This window comes from Echinops telfairi, unplaced genomic scaffold (genome assembly GCF_000313985.2).
Source record: "Echinops telfairi isolate 266 unplaced genomic scaffold, ASM31398v2 ScPeMD7_7469;HRSCAF=8507_0, whole genome shotgun sequence".
NCBI lineage: Eukaryota > Metazoa > Chordata > Mammalia > Afrosoricida > Tenrecidae > Echinops > Echinops telfairi.
In genome coordinates, this window is record NW_022111372.1 from 19,130,546 (window position 1) to 19,151,296 (window position 20,751).

Sequence of the window (20,751 nt, forward strand, 5' to 3'; positions counted from 1 at the left end):
GCAGTTGATTCCAACTCATGGCATCCTCCCATGTGCAAAGTAGAGCTGCTTTATAAAGTTTTCAAGTTTTACACATTAGAAGCAGATCACCAAGCCTGTCATCTTCTGGGTGCCTCTGCATGAGTGAGGACTGCTAACCTTTTAACTAATGATTGACTGCTTAACTTTTTATGCCATTGAGTGAGTCCTATTAAAAGAGTTAGCCTGGAAAAAGTCATTAAGTTTATGGTCAAACTTTCATTTGAAGATTTGATGCATATTTTGTTAGCAGTTCTGAATAGTCTTATAGTAAAGAAACTCTATTTAATTCAAATTTTTCTAAGCTTCTTGGATCATGGAATACTTTCATCACTTGCATATCTAATAACACCCAGTTTGGGAAAGGCAGGTGTAGAAGCTTTGAAGTGATCTTCACCACCACCAGCACCCACTGCTGTTAAGGCAATTCCCACGGATAGCAACCCTCTAACAGGCGTCCTAAGACTATGGCCCACGGGCCACATGCGGCCCACCGAGGACATTTATCTGGCCCACTGGGTGTTTTTGCTCCATTTTGGTTTTTTACTTCAAAATAAGATATGTGCTGTGTGCATAGGAATTTGTTCATAGTTTTTTTAAACTGTAGTCCTGCCCTCCAACAGGTCTGAGGGACAGTGAATTGGCCCCCTGTTAAAAGAGTTTGAGGACCCCTGCCTAGAACAGAATAGAGCTTCTCCACGGGGTGGCCAAGGCTATAACTCTTCTCAGAAGCCTATTATTCCATCATACTCCCCTGGAGCAATGGTGGTTTCAAACTGCTGCTTTTTTTGTTAGCTGCCAAACGATGAACCTGCTGTGCCACCAGGACTTTGTTGATTTTCAGAACTTGTTGAAAAGAGAGTCTTCCAAGAGCTGGAGTGTGGTATAGTGCTCAATCTCTGAGCTTTGCTGGAGTGCGTTGTCCTAATATAAGACCAAATGAATCATGACAATGATTTAAAAAGGCTAGAGAAGAATGGATTGAAGAAGAATTATGCTGCTGGCAAAAAACCTTGAAAGTACCATGAGCTTCCAGAAGAATGAACAAATCTGTCTTACAGGAAGTACAACCCTAATCCTTCTCAGGATAACAATGGCAAGACTTCCTCTCACGTGCTTTGAACCTGTGATCAGAGGAGCAGTCCTTGGCAAAGGGCATCAGACTCGCTGAAGGACAAGGGCAGTGAGAACGAGGAAGGCCCTCTGCAGGATGGATTGACGTGGTGACTCCAACAGTGGGCTCAAACATACCAATTGCTAGGTTGGTACAGGATCTGGGAATGTTTTGTTCTGTTGGACATAGGTGTTATGAATCAGACTCCACTTGGTGGCACTTAATAATGAGATGACAAAATTCCAAAATGGTCCTAAAAGTTGTCTCTTCTTTAGTAGTTCCCCTAACACCTACCCATTGTAATTGAATAATGTAGCCTTAACATATTAAAATATATGTTATATAAAAGAGAAGTGAAACTTACAAGTACAGAAAAAGGATGAGATTTGAAGAAGGGCATTATGTGCTTAGTAGAAAAACCAAGACTTCTGAGAAAAAGCTAAACGAGTAAGTCCATAACTTGACATTTTAAATTCCCTAGTGCTGAGTTTTTACTGTTTACAAGTAATGTGAAGGGCATTCAGGCTTCTAGGAAGAAGTTTTGTAACACTGAATTTCTGCCAGATGCTTGGCCCTCCTAAGGGTGTTTAAAAAAATATCAAGGGAATTTGACCCGTTTCTAAAATGGGGAATAATATCTTACTCTTCCAAGTATCTGATATCATGTTCCTTAAGAGTTTACAAAAACTCAAATTCATGAAGGATTATATTAAGAACCCCGTCATACAGAAACTATAGGAATTGTTTCTCAGCTTCAAAGTTGATTGACTTTGGATCCCTTCCTAGAGCAGCATTGGTCTTTAAAACTGCCTATAATAATGAAAACATTCTATATTTTTGATGAAATGAGGCTAATGTAACTGAAGTTACTTTTATTTTATTCTTGGGGCTAATGGTGTGTGTCATTGTTGTCGCTAGCTGTCCTCGAATTGTGCTCTAACACGAACCCTTGTTAATGTAGCAAATTATCTCCTAATCTTGGACCATCCCAATGTGATCCATGGGATTTCATTTGCTGATTTTTCAGTAGTATATTTCCAGACTTTTCTTAATAGTCTACTTTACTCTGAAAGTTCCATTAAAATTTGTTTAACATCATAGACACATGCACGCCTGCACTAACAGATGATTAGTGAGTGTGCATGAGATGACTTTGCTGGGAACTGGACTCAGGTCTTCTCTTACATGGAAGCTAGAATTCCACCATGGAACCGCCATTGTTCCCAGTAGATTATATGTATAAATATACATATGTAGATTATACACACATTTGTATATGTTGATAATATTTAAATATACATATGTATATGTAGATTATATATACATATGTATATGTTGTTTTTAGGTGGCATTGAGTCGGCTCCAGCCCATAGCAACCCTGTGCACAGTAGAATGAAACACTGCACAATCCTGCGCCATCCTCATAATTGTTTTCATGCCCTAGCACATTGATGCAGCCACTGTGTCAATCCATCTGGTTAAAGGCCATCCTCTTTTTCACTGCCCCTTCACTTTACCAAACATGATGTCCTTCTCCAGGAACTGGCCTCTCCTGACAATATGTCTGAAGTATGTAAGATTATATCTTACCATCTGAGATAGTTAACGTTTATTATGCCAACATGGCCAATCAACACATGTGGGATTAACTGAAGGGTGGAGAGATAAATGGCTCGGTGAGCCTTGCCTCTCTTGTCTCTTGCTTGTTCTGTGCCCAAATTTGCAAGCTACACTACCTGTGGGACACCTAACCCTGGACTGTGTCGCTGTAATTTGAGGTTCCTTCAAAACCTGTTTTGCCACACTATTGGAATTTACATCTGTTGAGCTGGGAACTGTCAAACCCTGTCATTTGCCTGACTGTTGGTGACCTGCGTGCTGTTTGCTGCCTGTGCCTGGATAGCCTGAAATGCTCTACAGAGGACTACCCGGCGGCCCTCAAGACTTGAAGAACTGCCAGTGTCTCACAACTGTCTCACTGGAGTGAGTTGCACTGAGCCATTTGTACTGCTTTATAATTTAATTAACTGTTTACTTCTTACGTTATTTCTTATGTTATATATCTATCTGTATAAATATATATATATAATTATTAGTGTTCTGGTTTTGTTTCTCTAGAGAACCCTCTTTGCCTTGAAGATGCACTCAGGTCTTATTTCTTCTAGCACACGTGTGCGTGCGCGCGCACGCGCGCGCACGCGCACACACACACACACACACACACACACACTTGACAAAAGACCAAGATAACCTAGCATGATATGTCTGCCGGAGGTTTGACTGAAAATAACAGGGAAAATCAAATACAGTGGTTGATTATGTAGGTATGAAGCCTTTTTCACTTTTATTAATTTTGAAAAAAAATTTCCAAATCTTTTGTTGTATTTTAGGAAAAATATAACACTTACATATTTTGTCTGCTCTGACAGTTCTCTGTTGATACACTGCTGAGACCATTTTAAAATTATCGCCAACAAAATTGTACTTCAGTGTTATTAATGATCTTATCTGATAATTTCCATATTCTGTTTGCTCACCTTTCTTTGGAATGGACACAAATATGAATCTCTCCCAGTTGGTTGACCAGTTAGCTAGCTTCAAATGTTCTGGGCATAGATGAGTGAATGCTTTCCGCGGTGCAGAGTTTGTTGAAACATTGCCATTGGGCTGCTATCACTGCCTGGAGTCTTGTTTTTCACTAATATACTCTTAGTGCAGCTTGGATTTATTTTTTCAATACCATACATTCATGATCATATGCTACCCTTGAAATGGTTGAATAGAGGCCAATACTTTTCGGTGTGCTGACTCTATATAGTCCTTCCATATTTTTTTAATACTTCCTGCAGTATTATTCATTGTTTTGTCTATGAAATACTTCAACATTGTAACTTGAGTCTTGAGTTTTGTTTCTCCAGACATACTGAACATATTCTTCTCTTGATTTCTTAACTTCAGGTCTTTGCACATTTCTACATGTGTTACTTTACTTCTGGAGCTGCCTTTTGAATGTTTCACTCTTTTACTTTATCATATCTTCCACTTGTTTTAGCTACTCCATGTTCAAGAACAAATGTCAGAGTGTCTTCTGACATTTATTTCAGTCTCTACTTTCTTATAACTTGCTTTTGTCTTATATTAGGCTCTTGATGTCATCCCATAATCTGTTTGGTCTTCAGTTATTAGTGTTCAATGAATCACATTTGAAATATTCTCTCAATTCAGGTAACGTATTAAATATACGTTTATTTAGGTTGTATATTGGCTCTTATGAACTTGTTTTAAATTTTCTCCAACTTCAACCTGAACTTGCATATAAGTAATTGATAGTTCATTCTGCAATTTGCCCCTGGCCTTGTTTTGAGTTTCTCCACCATCTCTTCTCACAGATTCAGTCAATTTGATTCCTGTGTATTCCATCTCAAGAAATTCCTGTGTAATCACAATTTATGTGCTGAGAAAAGGCATTTGCAAAGAAGTCATTGGTCTTGCAAAATTCTATCATGTAATCTTCAGCTCCACTTCTATAACCAAGACATATTTTCCAATTAATGTTTCTTCCTCTTTGTTTCCAACTTTCACATTCTAATCACCCCTAATGATCAATGCATCTAATTACATTTTTGATTAATTTCAGAGTGAAGATGTTGATAGATTTCTTCATCACTGACTTTTAGTGCTTAGTGTGTAAATTTGAAATATAGTCATATTAACAGATTTTCCTTGTAAGTATGTAAATATTATTCTCTCACAGACAAGATTGTACTTCTAGATAATTCTTATAATGTTCTTTGTACTGAGGGATGTGGCACCCTTCTTTTAAAATTGATCAGTCTAGGTTAGTATAGCAAATCATATGCTTGACTTATTCAAAAAGCCATTACCAGTCCATTTCAACTCAGGGTATTGTTCCTTTTGCATTTCAGTCAAGAGGATAAGTTCTTTTTGCATTCCATTTCAACTTTGATGAATTCTAATTTTCCAGGATTCATACTTGGTGCAATACTCATTCTGATTATGATGTTTGTAGCTGTTTCTTCCCTGAGACTAAATTTAAGTCTTGCAACATCGGCAAATAAAAGTCCGAAAACATTGCTCCAACTATACCATCATGGTCAATTCTGCTTCGAGGAGGCAGCTCTTCCTCAGTAATATTTTGAGTGCCATCTGAGTGGTTCCTCTTCCAACACTATATCAGACAGTGGTCTGTGACAGCTATTCATAAGGTTTTCAGTGCTAATCTCTCAAAAGTAGATAGCTCATTCCTTCTCTCTATTGTGTTTTAGCCTGGAAACTACTGACACCTGTCTAACATGGGTGACCTTAATAGCATTTGAAACACCAATGGCAAAGCTTCTGGCATCACAGCAACATATAAGCCACCACAGTTTGCAAAGTGACAGGGGAGTGTTCTACTTTCATTTACTTGCTGCCACCGAGTGGAATCCAACTCAGAGCAAACTGATAGGCAAAGTAAAAGAGTCCCAAAGAGGCTAAATCTTTACCAAAGTAGAAAGCCTTGTCTTTCTATAGTCTAGTGGAACAGATGGTGATTTTGAATTGCTGACCTTGAAGTTAGCAGTTTAATGTGTAACTCACTAAGTTTCTTGCTCTATCTCAGTGTCTCTAAATATCTGTGGGTAGAGATGGTGGGAGAAGCTGGTAGTAGTGAGATGTCAGATTCCCCTTTGGGCAGACACTCCAAACTCTACAAACTGTTCTTTCTAGGCCCTGATGTAGCATGAGAAGAGGAAAAGAACACTCCGTTTACTCTCTTATGTAAGGAGGACTGACATTTGAAAAACATAAAACCAAACATTATTAATTGACTTACTCCTCTTGTACAGAAATAATTTTATTACTCCTTTTGGATATGATAGGGTAAACCATATTTGTCCCACAATGACGATTCATGTGCCAGTATTCTAAAACCTCTCTTTAGAACTTGAAACAGTGCACTCTTTTTTTTTGTCTTATCATTTTATTGGGGGCTCATACAGCTCTTATCACAATCCAAACTTATATGCACTGTGTCAAGCACATTTGTACATTTGTTGCCCTTATCATTATCAATACATTTTCTTTCTACTTGAGCCCTTGGTATCAGCTCCTCATTTTTCCCCTCCGCCATGGACTCTTGATTATTTATAAATTACTATTATTATTTCATCTCTTATACTGACAGATGTCTCCTTCACCCACTTTTCTGTTCTCTGCCCCCCTGGGAGGGGGTTATATATAGGTCATTGTGATTGGGTCCCCCTTTCTCCACCTACCTTCCCCTTACCCTCCTGGTATCACTACACTCATTATTGGTCCTGAGGGATTTATCTGTCCTGGATTCCCTGTGTTTCCAGCTCTTATTTAAATCAATGTACATGCTCTGGTCTAGCTGTATTTTTAAGGTAGAATTGGGATCATGATAGTGGAGGGGGGGAATTGAAGAACTAGAGGAAAGTTGGACGTTTCATCTGTGCTACACTGCACACTGACTAGCTCGTCTCTTCCTTGTGACCCTCTGTTATGGGATGTCCAATTGTCTACAGATGGGCTTTATGTCTCCAATCCACACTCCCCCTCATTCACATTGATATGATTTTTTTTTTTTTTTGGTTCTGGGTATTTGATGCCTGATCCCTGATCCCATCGATATGTCATGATCACATAGGCTGGTGTGCTTCTTCCATGTGGACTTTGTTGCTTCTCAGCTAGATGGCCACTTGTTTTATCTTCAAGCCTCAAAGACCCCAACTGCTATATCTTTCGATATCCGTGCACCATTAGCTTTCTTCACTACATTTGCTTATGCACCCATTTTATCTTCAGCAATCATGTTGGGAAGGTGAGCATCATGGAATGCCAGGTTATTAGAACAAAGTGTTCTTGCATTGAGAGAGTACTTTAGAGGCCCAATGTCCATCTGTTACCTTAATACTTAACATATAAATATATGTACATAAATCTATTTCCCTATCATTATATATAAATATATTTACATATGTATATGACTACATTTAAACCTCTATAAATGTCCTTTGCCTCCTAGTTCTTTTCTCTATTTCCTTTCACTTTCCTCATGTTCCACTAACATGTTTGGCCTTCATTCAGGTTTCAGTAATTGCTCTCAGCTACCTTGCCCTTCATCAAGCCCCACCAGGAATCCTACACCCTCCTCCCCATCGATTTTAGATCATTTGTTGTTCTCTTGTCGCTTAGTTTGTTGATGCCTCCCTCCTCCTCTCCTGTGTCCCCCCGGAAATTTCTGTTCCATTGTGTTCTCCTCCAGATTGTTTATCCTGCCTATCTTATATAGATAGACATGCAGAGACAATAAATAAGTACACAAACAAGACAGAGCAAAACAAAGCAACAAAAGAAAAAGAAAAACAAAACAAAATAAACCATAGATAAAAAAAGACACCTATTAACAGTTCCAGGTCAGTTTGTTGACCTTTAGGAGTGAAACAGTTCACTCTTAACACTCACTGAACTGAGAGATTTAATTTCTATCTGTTTGAAACAATATCAAAGTTATGAAGCGCAAAGGATATAAATACATATTTTTTCTTTGCTTAAAGAGATCATACTAAAATGGAAAGTACCAATATGTATTCATTATTTGTAGCTCCTGAGATACCTCAGAACAATCCACTACACTAATACATGGAAATATATAGGGTCCAAAAATGTACCCTTTAATTTTAGAATTAAGATTATATTTTAATATATAATCCAAATTCTATCACTACTCTTCAAAGAAATGGAAAACCCAGGCACAAACTTTGCATGTAAAAGAAATAAGCCTAACCGTATAATGCCTGAATTTTTAATTTCAGGGGAAAAAATTTTGTTTTTATTCTTTACTTTCATAGTTATCAACATATATATTAATATATACATTTAATTAAATGTTACAAAAACATCACACTCGGCATTTTAGGGCTAAGATAAGCAAAAAAAACTACTGAAAAACAAAATAGGACGTCTTTCACTCCCTGAATTCAAAACCTATTACCCAGCCACAGTCGTCAAAACAGCGTGGTATTGAGACACAATAGGTATGTAGACCTATATCTACAAGCACCTACAGATATTTCATTTTGGATAAAGGACTGAAACACATTCAATGGGGAAGAGGTAGCCTTTTGAATAAATGGGATGGGAACTTCTATAAAAGAACGAAACAGGATCTATAACTCATATCATGTAGAAAAACAAACTCAAGATGGATTATGGACCTAAATATAAACCTTAGAACCAGAGAGAGGTTGGTAATGATAGATCACAGCGCTATAGAGGACTGCACTGAAGATACCGTGCCGGGAGTGCGGCCAATCTGACTTCTGCACATGAGGTAAACCAAGAGCGGAGTACAACAGTGGGAACAAAGCCATGAAGTCCCTGAGGAATGCCGAAAGCAGACTTCTGACTCGGTGTGTGTGGTGGTGGGAGCAGGGGTTGTTTGTGAGGAGGGGTAGACACCTTGGCACCTCATCTGAACTGGTTGTGGGATATTCACAAAGGTCAGCAGTTAGACCTAGAACTATTTATATGTTTGTTGTTATTTTTTTATGTCTACCTATATAAGATAGACAGGACAAGCAATCTCAAGGAGACAAGATGGGAAGGTTGGGGGGTGGGGCATGGAAGAGGAGGACATGGGAGGAGGGGAGGAGTGAGCCAATACGCCAGGAACAGAGTAATAGCAAGGGATTGAACTAAAATCGAAGGCAAGAAGGGTGTAGGGCCCCTGGTGATGTTTAACAATTGAGAAATACCCAAGAACAATTACTGAGAAGTGAACGATGGGTGAACAGAATAGTGGGGCAGGAGGAAAGAAAAAAGAAATAGAGGAAACAATAAGCAAGCAAAAATTATATATAGGTATAAATATAGATATGTATATATGTAAATACATACATATAGATGTATTTATCTATGTATATATATGCAAATACCATTAGGAAGCAGATGGACTTTAGGCCTCTGCTTAAATCCTACCTCAGTACAGGAACAGTTTGTTCTAATAATATGGCAATATATGATACTCACCTTCCTGATAGGATCGCTGGAGTCAAAATAGATGCATAAGCAAATGTGCTGAAGAAAACCGATGGTACTTGATTACTAAAAGTCATAGCATCTGGAGTCTTAAAGGATTGAAGTTCAACAAGTGACCATCTATCCGAGAAGCAACAAAGCACACATAGAAGTAGCACACCGGCCTGTGTGATCAAGAGGTGTCAATGGGAATAGGTATCAGAAGTTCAAAAACAAGCAATCAAACATTCGTGATGGAGCATAAGCAAAGTGGAGACCCAAAGTCCACCTGAAAGATAATTGGACAGTCCCTCACAGAAGGGCCACACGGAAGAGAAGATATATCCAGGGTGCAGTAGAGCACCGATGAACAACATAACAATCCTCTAGTTCAGTGGTTCTCAACCTGTGGGTCATGACCCCTTTGGGGGTCAAACAATCCTTTCACAGGGGTCACCAGATTCATAACAATAGCAAAATTACAGGTATGAAGTAGCAACAAAAATAATTTTATGGTTGGGGGGGTCACCACAACATGAGGAACTGTATTAAAGGGTCGTGGTATTAGGAACATTGAGAACCACTGCTCTAGTTCTTTAAAAGTCCCTCTTCCCACTATTATGGTCTTAGTTTTACTTCACTAATTTTATTAGACCTGCGCATGTACATTGGTACAATTAAGGTCTTTTGATGTACTAAATATAAAATAGATAACCCCCTCAGAAACAGTAGTGGAAGTAATGATTCCCTGAGGGTATGGAAAGAGAGGGGCGAGAAGGGGGCAGGGGGAATTGATAGCAATGATGACTGTGTAACCTGCTCGAGGGGAATGAACATCAGAAATTTAGGTGAATGGACATTGGTTGGTGTAAGTTATGCCCAAAAAACAATAATAATAATAACAATATATAATATATTAAGGGTTCAGCGGGGTGGTAGGGTGGGGGGGGGCAGGGATAAAGGGGAGCAGATATCAAGGAGTTCAAGATGAAATAAAATGTATTGAAAATGATGATGGCAGCAATTGTACAACTATGCTTGACCTAATGGAACTGTGGATTGTAATAATACATGTAAGAGCTCCTAATAAAATGTTAAAATATAAACGATGTTGATAATGAAAAAATAGAGACAAGCATAAGGTCTCCAATGCAAGGCATCAGCACACTATCAAACATAAGGGAAACATCCACACCACAGGAGGAAAATTGAGGACGGGGGGGCCTCCTAAACCACGGCATTTATGAACAACAAAATATTTAATCAAAAGAGTGAAAAGAGATGTGCTTGACACATGGATGGATGTCTGGATTGTGATAAGAGTTGAATGAGCCTCCAATAAAATGATTTTTTTTTTAAAGTAAAAAGAGAACCCACAGACTGGAAAAACATCGTGGCCATGATACATCAGATAATGGGCAAAACTGCGACACCTCAATTAAAAAAACATGAATGATGTAATTAAAATTCGGCAGAAGACATAGACAATTTGCCAAATATAGCATCCACGTGATCAGCAATCATATATAGAAATGTTTGCAATCAATAACTTTAGGAAAAATACAAATGAATGATTAGATACCACCATCCAGGATGCCTGTCTCTAAAGGAATAGAAACCTAAACTCTGGTACATACATATACTGGATACTCAACTCCAAAAACCAAACTCACCGTCATTGAGTCGATTCCAACTCATAGCCAACCATAGAAGACAGGGAGAACTGCTTCTGTGGGGTTCTGAGACTGTAACCCTTTATGGGGATAGAAAGCCTTGTTCTTTCTCCCATGGAGCAACTGGTGATTTTGAACTGCTGACCTTGCAGTTAGCAGCCCAACATGTAACCCACTATACCACTAGGGCTCCTAATGGATTACTATGCATCCCTCCCCCAAAAATAATGAAACTGGCAAACACCACACAATATGGATATGTGTGGAAGACATTGTGCTCAGCAAAATTAGTCAATTTCTTAAAAACACTCTCTACAACCATAAGTATAATAGAAAAAACATCAAGACAAGGTTTCACACCAAAAGGAGCAGATTGTTTTAAAAAATCATTTTATTGGGGGCTCATACAACTGTTATCACAAACCATCCATCCATCCATTGCATCAAGCACATTTGTACATTTGTTGCCATGATCATTCTCAAAAAATTTTCTTTCTACTTGAGCTCTTGGTATCAGCTGCTCATTTCCCCCCTCCTTCCTCGCTGCCCCCTCACGAACCCTTGACAATTTATAAATCAGTATTATTTTGTCATGTCTTACACTGTGTGACATCTCCCTTCACCCACTTTTCTGTTGTCCATCCCCCAGGGAAGGGGGTTATAGTTAGATCCTTGTGATCAGTTCCCCTTTCTCCCCCACCTTTCCCCCACCCTCACAGTATCGCCACTCTCACCACTGGTCCTGAGGGTTTCATCTGTCCTGGATTCCCTGTGTTTCCAGTTCCTATCTATACCAGTGTACATCCTCTGGTCTAGCCAGATTTGTAAGGTGGAATTGGGATCATGATAGTGGGGGGGGAGGAAGCATTAAAGAACTAGAGGAAAGTTGTGTGTTTCATCATTGTTACACTGCATCCTGACTGGCTCATCTCCTCCCCATGACTCTTCTGTAAGGAAATGTCCAGTTGCCTACAGATGGACTTTGGGTCCCCACTCTGCACTCCCCCTCATTCACAATGATATGATTTTTTGTTCTTTGATGCCTGATAACTGTTCCTATCGATATCTCATGATTACACAAGCTGGTATGCTTCTTTCATGTGGGGTTTGTTTCTTCTGAGCTAGATGGCCCCTTGTTTATCTTCAAGTCTTTAAGACCCTAGACACTATATCTTTTGAGCTGGGCACCATCAGCTTTCTTCACCACGTTTGCTTATGTACCTGCTTTGTCTTCAGCAATTGTGTTGGGAAGGTAAGCATCATGGAATGCCAGTTTAATAGAACAAAGTGTTCTTGCATTGAGGGAGTACTTGAGTGGAGGCCCAATGTCCATCTGCTACCTTAATACTAAACCTATAAATATATGCACATAGATATATTTCCCCATCATCACATATAAATAAATTTACATGTGTACATGCTTGTATTTAGACCTCGATAAATGCCCTTTGCCTCCTAGTTAAAAGAAGCAGATTAAAAAAAAATTCTTAAACTTTCTTTTTTCTCACAACAGTTTTGTTGGCACATAATTTACATGTCATACGATTCAATAGTTTAACCATTCAATCATGTCAAGGGACATTGAACAGTCACCACCACATCAATCCTAGCGCATTCCGCACCGTACCCCCACATTGGAAGAACCACCTTTAACATGAGTTGTGCAATCACAATCAGTTCTAGTGCTCCCTCCCTCCTACTGCCTTCATTATTTACTTTGGAAATCCCCTTTTCCTCCATATGGCCCATTCCACACCCCTGCATTCCCTGTAATCCCTTGTGTCAGTTATTCTCATTATGTATCCACCCCCCACCCCCCAGCCCCCCGTGCTTCACAGCTGGGAAACTCATAAGAAAATGAAGCTGATTTTCAAGGTTACATGGAGGCCAGGGGGAGGAAGGGAAAAAAGGGAGGAAGTTGGGGGAGGAAAAAAGCCAACACATTTTTAAAAAATGGTTTAGCAGAAATGGGAATGTGGGAAAGTTTTTCTGTGGTATACTCTTCCTATCCATTCTTCTCTCTGTTAGGAGTGTTCCAGTTTCCTTCTGTCTTAGTTATCTAGGGATGCTATAACAGAAACACCACAATGGAAGGCATTAATGAACAGGATGTTATTTTTTCACAGGCTAGGAGGCTAGCAGTCCAATGATGGAGCCAGCTCTAGAAGGCCTTCTCCTGGTTGGCTCTGGGGGAAGTCCTTATCTCTTCTGAACTCCTTCTCCTGGAGGATCTTCGTGGGTCCTGGCAACTCTCTTACCTCATCTATGCTTGCTAGCTTGCATTTCATCTCTTTCATATCTGAAAAAAAGATGGAAAACACAGCCTACACAAATCGTGGGCTGTCTTACTTATTAACATAGTGAGACAATCTATTCCCAAATGTGGTAACCACAGGTATAGCGGTTAGGATTTGCAACAACAGTAACAATAACAACAAACACATACACACTCATGCACACACACACTTTTAGGAATAATTCAATCAATAACATCTTCCTTCTGCAAACCATTGCATTCCCCTCCATCTCTTCTCTTATCTCATTTCTCTATTCTTCCACCCTCTTACCACCACCCAGACACATACAGTCACACAAACACATAGACACCCACACAGACTCACATATGCTCACCAATCCCTATGTATGAAAATAGAAACCCTCCGTCTTTATGCTTCTATTTGTTCCCTATGAAGACACCAGTGGTCCAGTGGCAGAATTCTGGAGACATAGATTTGATTCCAAGTTAATGCACAGCCACCCCATACGCTGTGTGTGAAGACTTGTGTATTGCTATGATGCAGAACAGGTTTCAGTAGAACATGTAGATTATGACAAACTAGGAAGAAAGCCCTGGTGATCTATTTCCAAAAATCTGTTGGTGAAAACCCTGTGAACCAAACCTCAACAAGCTGACAACAATAACAACAAACATCATTTAACTCAATCAAAAGATGGTAAAAAGGACTGACTTGATTAGACATATCACCAAAGAGGTTCTTCTGAGGGCCATCAAACACATGAAAAACTACTCAACACTATTAGTCAATAGAGAGATAAAGATCAAAAACACAATGAAATATGCCAGTACAGTTCCACTAAAATATCTAGGCGCCCTTCTAGTTAAGAACTAGGCTGCTAATTGCAAGGTCAGTGTATCAAACCAATGAGCTACTCCATTGGAGGGAATACTTAGTGATTGGCTCCCATTAAATTACATATTAGGAAACCTTGTGGGTACAGTTCCACTCTGTCTTATATGGTCACAGAGTCAGGTTTAAGGGTGCACAATAATATCAACAGCAGGATGGCTAAGATAAAAAACAAACACAAAACACTACTAATGACCAAAACACAGAAATCATAAATGTTAGAGAGTAAGCAGGGAACTTAGACCCTTATTCACTGCTGGTAGAATGTAAAATATTATAGATGTTGTAGAAAAGAGTGTGATGGGTCTTTTAAAACCTAAAGAGATCTACCGAATGACCCAGCAATTCCACTTCTAGGAATTTACCCAATGAACTTGAAAGCATAATGAAAACAGATACCTGCAAATATATATCTACACCAGAGAAAGCAGAAGGTCATTAAAAAGACAGGATAGAAAGAAAAGGCCAATGTGGATGTCGGTAGACACTGAAATTTCCTCTTGACTGAAAAGAAGCTAAAGCAAATGGGGGAAATGAAGTAAAAGAGCTGAACAGGCATCTCCAGACATCAAGTATAATGGGATGTGAAAGACCTGGAGAAAGAAAACCAAGAGGTAAAAGATGCTCAGCATATCTCAAGCTGCAATAACTCAAGAGAAATATCAAGACCCCAGTTGCAGTATTGGATTCTATGGGGGAAAATATTGAATGATTTTATGGGGGGAAGCAGCAAAAGAAAATGGAAAGAATACTGAGTAACTGTACCAAAAAGAATCGGTTGACATTCAACCATGTCAAGGGGTAGCATATGATCACGAATGGATGGTGCTGAAGGAAGAAGAGCGAGCTGTACTGAGGATACAGGAACTGACAGAATGCCAGCTGAATGTTCAAACAAACTTATGCCGCATTGGAGACAAGTTGCCAAGCAACTTGGAAGACAATTACCTGGCTAATTGACTGGATAATATACATATTTGCACCCTTTCCACAGAAAGGTGATCAAAAAGGATATAGAAACTATTGGACAATATCATTAATATTAAATGAAAATACGGCTTTGCTGAAGATAATAAGAAAACAATTGCAGCTGTACATGGACAGGGGGATAGGAGACATTCAAGCTGGTTTTACGAGAGGAAATGGAATGAGGGATATCACCGCTGACATAAGGTGGATCCAGGCTGAAAGCACGGAAATCCAGAAAGATGTTGTCTTGTGCTCTACTAACTATGCAAAGGCAGATCCAACTACGGATAACTATCATAGCTATAAATAACAAAAATAACGAACTATTGAGAAGAATGGAGATTCCGGAATACTTCATTGTGCTCATGCAGAATCTGTACTTAGATTAAGAGACATTTATTCAAACGGAACAAGTTTAGACTGTTGCCAGGTGCCATCGATTCAGTTCCAACTAATAGTCACCCTAAACACAACAGAACATAAATCCCGTGCGTGCCAACCATGATTGTTTTTGAGCACGTTGTTGCAGTTCCTGTGTCAGTCTGGCTTATTGAAGGTTTCCCTCTGTTTCATTGACCCTCCACTTTACCAAGCATGATGTCCTTTTCAGGGATTGGTTTCTCCTGGTAACAAGTCCAAAGATGTGAGATGGACCCTTGCCATTCTCACGCTTGAGGAGCATGCCCGTTGTACTTGTTCCAAGCTCAATGTGTTTGTTCTGACAGCCCACAGCACTTTCAATAGTTTTTGATAATACCATAATTTAAATTTATTGGTCCTTCTCATGTCTTCCTTATTCGTTGTCCACCTTTTACATGCAGGTAAGACAACTGAAAATATCATGATTGGGTCAGGCATATCTTAGTCCTCCAAGTGACATGTTTCTTTAATACTATAAAGAGCATTTGCTCAGTGCAATATGATGTTTGATTTCTTGATTAGTGCATCGATGAGCACTGACAGTGCACCAAATAAAATGAAATCCTTGCTACTTCAATCTACTCCAGCTCCAGCTCAGACTCTCAGACTCTACCCCAGCTCCAGCCCAGACTCCGGCTTCTGCCAGAAGTAGCGACTAAAACTGAGGCCAAGGGGAAACTCAGTGCCTCAGTGCAGACCCAGGTGCCCCCGCCGCCTGGGGTTGTGCTCCCTGGCCCATTTCCTGGCAACCACGTTGTCCGGTTGTACCCAGTCATTTTAGCCTCCATTGTGGACAGTATGAAAGATGCAATGAGGGCACTTCCCGAGTTATCCAAACCTGCTGGGAATTGTTGACAAGCAGTCAGTGGAAGTAGGCATTGCTTTTCAGCACTTCACAATGAGTCTGGATGATGAGGTGGCTGTTGACATGGGATTTGCAAAGGACATGTGTGAATTGCACAAGAAAGTCTCTCCAAATGAGCTTATCCTGGGTTGGAACACTATAGGCCGTAACATCACCGAGCACTCTCTGCTGATACATGAGTATTTCAGCTGAGGGGCCCTCAACCCCATTCACATAACTATCCACACCAGCCTGCAGAATGGCTGCATGAGCATCAAGGCCTACGTCAGCACTTTAATGGGTGTCCCAGTGAGAACCATGGGGTTGATGTGTACACCTCTGACCTAAGGTATGCATGTTATGACACAGAACACATTGTGGTTGACCTTATTATGAAGACCTGTTTTAGCCCCAACCAGGTGATTGTCTCCCAAGTGATTTGCAGCAAATTGAAGGGCTGTCATCCTGCATCCAAGATGCCCTAAGCACAGCATAACAGTATGCAGAGGTCATACTGCCTGCAAAGGTGTCAGCTGGCAGTATTATGGGCTGCTTCTCGAAGAGTCTGGTTAACCGAGTACCCAAAATTGTTCCTGATGACTTTGAGACCATGCTCAACAGCAGCATTAATGGCTTCCTGTTGGTGACCCACCTGGCCAATCTTCTACAGTCACAGACTGTCCTCAATGACAAACCTGTAAACCTGTAAATGGGTCCAGGAAGTACGCCTGCCACTCTGGGTCCTCACCCTGGGACTTAGAATAAGTGACAGAGAAATGGTTTCTTTGTGGTCTTGAATCACACTGAATTAGGCAACTGATATAAGTAAATAAATAGAGCCTGCCTTTTCTAAGCCAAAAACACAGAAACAAAACATTTCCAGATTTAGAAATATAGTGCTATCAAGGAAGATCAGATAGCACTACTATTCGAATTTATACACCAAACACTAAAGGTAGTGATGAAGACATTGAAGAATGTTACCAACTTCTTCAGTCTAGATTTGGTCAAATATGCAGTCAAGATAATGTGTGAGTGCCAGTGCCTGGGTTCAGTGGCCTCTAGTTAGATGGAGAGGGTCTAAATCTAAGATATGGGTCATTTAGGGAATATGGTTACCAGCACGGGAAGATTTCTTCAGCAACTATCAGACAGGCCACACCAGGAAGTAAGATCCGTGGTCCCTGAAACCGGTAAAATGACTTAAAAGTTGTTAAGTACACCTAAGTTTCTAAAAGTTGAAGATCAGCAATGCCTACTGACTGTTACTGACTCCCCTTCAACATTGGCCAGTGGTCCAGCTCCTTCTTTGCACGAACCCTCTCCTGCACAAGTTTGTTCCCTGCCCCCATTTCAACTCACCCAGCCAAACTGCTTGCCTTGCTACCTTCTGGGGGTCCTGACCACATGGTCAGGTTGGTGCAGATATACCCACTAACCCAGCAACAATTTCCCCATTAATTTTTAAATTTTCTCTCTTATATCCTCCTTTTCAGGTAGGCTTCCCCTCTGGTTCACCACCATCCCCTACACAGCAGGGGCATCCACATACAAATCCCACTGTCCTAGGCAGGGTTCTCTAGAGAAACAAAACCAGGACACTTATGAGTAGATAGATAGATAGATAGATAGATAGATAGATAGATAGATAGATGATTGATTGATAGATAGCTAGATAGATAGATTTATACAACATGAAGGAATATAATAGCTAATTAGTCCACACAGCAGTACAGAGGGCTCAGATCAATTCTTCAACTCACGAGGCCTGCTGGGTCCAAGGTCAAGGAAGCATACAGCTGAGTCTTCCCTCAGGCATGCAGGCAGTCCAGCCACAGGCAACAGACAACAGCTCAGGAGCTTAGTGAAGCAAGCTGGATGGGATATTGAACTCAAGCAAACACAATACAACAGGATCCACTAGCCTCGAGCTCAAGTGATGAACACACTAGCAGCATGGTGAAGCAGGTCTCAAAGAAACCTCAGGCTCTAGAGACAGGATGTAAGGCTTGGCTGTCCCACAGGTAGTGTAGCTCACAAGTTGAGGCAGAGAACTAGCTAAAGCAGTGGCATACTGGTCTGATCACCAGAGAGCAAGAGAGAGAGGGGTGGGCCTTGCTGAGGCATTTATCTCTTTGCTCTCCAATCAAACTGTGACTTTATTAATCCCACATGCTCCTATTGGCCAGGTTGGCACAATGAACCTGCCTATAACACCCACCAAAAGAGCAGAAATCTCCACCTACAGTGTAGTTTTATGTTTTACTTTAGGGTTTTTGTATTTTTGTTTTATTTAATTTCATTCTGCTTTCCTTTATGATTCTGTTTCCTTCATTTCTTGCAGTCATGGAGAGAACACTGAAGATACAGATGCTATAGCAAAGTGTGATAAAAAATCAGAGGGTGCCTTGCTGTCACAAAGAATAGCATCTGAGGTCTTAAAGGCTCTTCTTCAAGTAAGCAGCCAGTTAAGTGAAGTGCCAGTTAAGTCCACATGGAAGAAACACATCAGCTTGTGTGATCCAAGGATTGTAAATAATAAGGTCTAAGACTGGAGGAGGGAATGGTCTTAGAGCTTAAATTCTGAGCACCTGGTTTGCAGAAAGCTAAGAAAGTCAGTGAAAACCCAAAATCTCTTTGCAGGGTCTGCATGTGGAGTAAGCCTCAGATGAATCCTCTTTGACCATAAACCAGGGATGTGAGTAGCCTTGCTACCAGAGTACTTTGGAAAGTGAATTATTCCATGTATAGTTAGGTTAAAATGTAGCATCTTATCATTTGATTTCCCTTTCGGCTCATTTAAAATTTGTTATAGTTTTAATATTTTCTGCTTTCATTTCTGTTGAGGTTTTGCTTTTCTGTTGTTGTGTTTTTCTTTTTGGCTTGTATATGAAATTCAGGATAGGTAAATTTATAAAGACAGTAACTGGATTAATGATTTCTGAGAGGTATATCAGGGGAGGCTGGGGTGAAATGGGGAGCTAATAATAACGAGTACAAATAGGAACTGAAAATACAGGGAATCCAGGATGGATGAGCCCTATAGGACCAGTGGTGTGAGTGGCAAAACAGGGAGGGTAAAGGGAGAATGGGTAGGAAAGAGGGAACCGATTACATGGAACTGTGTGTGACCTCCTCCCTGGGGGACAGACAACCGAAAAGTGGATGAAGGGAGAAGTCGGACAGGGCAAGATATGACAAAATACCCATTTATAAACTATCAAGGGCTCATGCGGGAGGGGGGAGCGGGGAGGGAGGGGGAAAATGAGGACCTAATGTCGGGGGTTTAAATGGAGAGAAAATGTTTTGAGAAACGATGTACAAATGCGCTTTACACAATTGATGTGTGTATGGATTGGGATAACAGTTGTATGAGCCCCTAATAAAATGTTAAAAAAAAAAAAAGAGTAAAGACAAAAAAATAATAATAATAATAACGAGTACAAGAATGAAGAAAATGTTCTAAAATTGATTGATGTGATGACTGCACAACTCTTTTGAATGTGATTGAACTATTGAATTTCTTGATAAGTGAATCATTTCGCAATAAAACTGTTAAAAACATGATCAAGATGCATTGATAAATATTGGCAATTGGAAAGTTAAAGTTAGAAACAAAGAGGAAAAAGCAGTAGTTAGAATACATTGTCTTGGTAATAAAAACCAAGCTGGAAATTGTATGATAGATTTTTGCAAGACCAAGGACTTCTTCATTGAAAACATTATTTCTCAATAATATAAACAGCGACTGTACATGAGAACTTAATGGATGAAACACTCAAGAATCAAATTGACTACATGTATGAGATCAAACACTGGAGAAGCTCGGCATAAGCAGCTGAAAGAAGGCCAGGGCCAACTGCTCATTGTAAGTTCAGGATGAAGTTGAAGAAATTTAAAAGAAGTTCATGAGAACCAAAACATGACCTTGAGTATATCCCATCTGAATTTTGAGACCATCACAAGAGAGATTTGCATTATTGAATACTAATGACAGAAAGCCTGATAAGCTGTGGGAGGACAGTGAATGGTATACAATATGAAGATAATAAATTATAATTTATCAAGGATTCACAAGGGTGTGGGGGGGGGAAGAGGGGCTGATACCAAGGGCTCAAGTAGAAAGAAAATGTTTTGAAAACGATTACGGCATCATATGTACAAATGCACTTGATATGTACAAATGCACTGATGTATGGATTGTTATAAGAGCGGTAAGAGCCCCCAATAAAATGATGTATTAAAAAATCATTCATGAGGAAAGCAAAAGTTCATTCAAAAGTAAGGAAAGAAGTAATAGATCAAAATTTATGTCAGAAATGACTCTGAAGCTTAATCATAGAGCCGCGAAGGCAAATGGAAGGAGTGATGAAGTCAAAGAGGTCGAAGGGCACATCTAGAAGACGAAGTCAATTTTTTTTTTAATTTTTAATCATTTTATTAGGGGCTCATACAACTCTTATCACAATCCATACACACATCAATTGTGTAAAGTGCATTTGTACATTCATTGCCCTCATCATT

The 20,751-nt window shown here is 39.8% G+C and overlaps 1 pseudogene; it reads left to right on the forward strand.

Moving 5' to 3' along the window:
• The first annotated feature begins 15,778 nt into the window (after window positions 1–15,778).
• LOC101643116 lies at window positions 15,779–16,936 on the forward strand (annotated as a pseudogene).
• The last annotated feature ends 3,815 nt before the right edge of the window (window positions 16,937–20,751 follow it).